The 2,792-nt window shown below is 39.2% G+C and overlaps 1 pseudogene; it reads left to right on the forward strand.

Moving 5' to 3' along the window:
* The window catches only part of LOC119598066, a 14,709-nt pseudogene that overhangs the window by 9,713 nt on the left and 2,204 nt on the right, over positions 1–2,792 (forward strand).

Consider the following 2,792-nt stretch of genomic DNA (forward strand, 5'->3'; position numbering starts at 1 on the left):
GTACATTACCACGTACGATCCAGAGTTCAAACTTTATTGAATACTTAATGTCCATGGCAAATAAGACATGTAAAGTTAACTTTCTCATAGAAACCTATAAATAAACACTTCCAGTCCTTTGCTGCCGAGCCCTTGGAGTGCTGAACTGGGTCATGCCCATCTTCGTCGCTCTCTCTAACCTTCGGAAGTCTCAACGGCTGCATCTTCGCCTGCTCTCGCCTCTTCTTCGTGGGCGCTCGGGAGGGGCACCTTCCTCAGGCTCTAGCACTCATCAATGTACATACCATCACACCCGTCCCAGCCCTCGTGTTTCTTGGTAATGTATCTATCTATTGGTTTTTGTTTCAACGGGTGGACGGCTTGGTTGGTGATTAAACTGGTTAAATGACTTTTTTCCATTGCTCATTTTTGTAGTAAAGATAGTTATGGCGTTATTGGTAGAGTATCTCAATTTTCCTGTTTAGGGGTCTGGGGACGATTTAAAAAGAAAATGTAATGTGTGGTTATAATTATCCTCTGATTGCCTCAAACCCATAACGATTCCTTTTGGTAATAATAAATTAACCTTATTAAATAAATGCAAATTAGATATGCATTTGTCTTCTGGGTAGCCAACCTAAACACCACAGAAAAGGCTACATTCTAGGCCTCAGAGATTAATTAAAAACTACTTTTAAAAAATGGCAATCTTAGATCTAATTTCTTCCTAAAAACGATCCATGGAAATTTAATTAAACGTGTTTTATGGCATTATCATACCTTGGCGTTCGCAGGGCTTTATGACACTGTGTATGCTCGTGACTTCCGACACGTTGGTGCTGATCAATTATGTGTCCTTCTCCGAGTCTCTGTTCGTCTTCCTGTCCATCTCAGCCCTACTTTGGCTGCGCTACAAGGACCCGCATCGCCATAGGCCTATAAAGGTAAGTTCTTGAATTGAAAATAATTATCAATTTGAAGGACTCACGTTTATGGAACTCACAGAGAGATACACTGACATAATCTACCACACTCACCACAATCACTCATTTACACGCGTATTACACATAACGAGTAATAAGTTACACATATAGTCAATGAGATTTTATCACCGTTGTGCATTCCAATAATTAACCAGTACTAGATAACCCGCCACATTAATCCTTTCCTTCAGATCTGATTGGGATTCCCATCGTGTTCTTCTTCATCTGTCTGTTCCTCGTCATCTTCCCTATAGTGGAGCGCCCCGTCGAGCTGGGTATTGCTAGTGGCATCTTCTTCGCTGGCGTTCCGGTCTACTATCTGTGCGTTCATAAGGCGAATAAGTCCAAGAATTCTGTTCATTTATGGGTAGATGTGTTGCTGTTTTTCTCAAGATGAAATGTGATGAGTTTTGTTTTTCTACCGTGGCAAAGGGCACGGTTTGTTTGAGCTTATTCTGATTTCCCTATCTGGCTTTCTATATTACTACAAGCAATCTGATATGTATATATATATATATATATATATATATATATATATATATATATATATATATATATAATATATATTATATATATATACATATATGTTTATATTTTTTCTTTCATTTTACAGGAAAATTTACGTCCGTCATCCAGCTGCTTTACCATGGATTGCCCGAGGAAGATGATGAATGTGACTGAAAATTTTGTTGTTACGATACTATTGACAAATGATGACCAATAACGTTACGAACAGAACTGTAACTGGTGTAGTTCGATTTATAACTTTACTCAACTACATGTAATTACCATAATGGTATATATCGAGATGCGTCAACTGCATCCTCTATTTTGTGAATTTAATCACTCTCATTTATTTTTTTTCGTGGATGTTATGGTTGTATTAGCAGTTGCTGCTCGAGTGGGAAAGAGATCTGGAGTAGAGTAATTATAAGATTGTAATAATTGTAGCAGTATTAGTGAAATTTCTTTCTCATCTAGATTTGAGATAGTATTAGAAGTAGTAATAGAATCAGTATCTGATTTTTTTTTTTAAAAGTAACCGAAGTAGTAGCAGTATTAGTAGTAACTGTAGTTGGGAGTAGTCGTAGTAGTACAATAGCACAATTGATTGTAATAATGGGTTTAAAGGGTTAATGGTTAAAAGCAAGATAAATGTGCTAGACATCTAAGGTCATGTAGCACTATAGTTTAAAGTTTTGGGAAGGGTGGTTTTAGTTAGTGATTAAATTGTCTAAGCTGGGCAAAGGAATTGGTGAGTGAAAGGTTTAGGGTCGGGTATGGTAAGGAGTTAGATTAGATGAAGAATATGTATGCGTTTTGAGGAAGGAAATAGGTTTTTGAAGCAAAAAGTGTTGATTCTGTAAGGATGTCTGATAGGTTGGGAGGTCGGGAAGGGGGGATAGGTGGGGAAAGCAGAGTACGAGTTGTTTCAAAACGTGGGGACGGCAGTAGGATGTGTGGGATTGGAGTGTCGGGTGGTGTATATTGACTTTATGAGAGTTAATGAGTTACATAAGGGATTAACGTGCGAAAGGAGGGAGTGGAAGGGATAGAGGGGATGGTGGGAGGGTTAATGTGGGGGGGGTTGGGGTCGGGGATGGGCTGTGTTGGGAGGGGGTAGGAGGATAGGGTGTAGGGGGGATATCGTTAGGAGGAGGATGGATATCGCAATTACTTGGAGTGTGGAAGGAGCAGGAGTTTTTAATTTTTGGGGGTTGAGTGTCATTTTCATTAGGTAATCTTGAATATTTTCAATGGTTTCTTCTTCTGAGTTGGTTCGGGAGTTTTGGGGATAAGGATTTCTTGTGAGGGGGGGAAGAAAGGGGG

Source organism: Penaeus monodon, chromosome 40, assembly GCF_015228065.2.
Source record: "Penaeus monodon isolate SGIC_2016 chromosome 40, NSTDA_Pmon_1, whole genome shotgun sequence".
In the NCBI taxonomy this organism is placed as follows: domain Eukaryota; kingdom Metazoa; phylum Arthropoda; class Malacostraca; order Decapoda; family Penaeidae; genus Penaeus; species Penaeus monodon.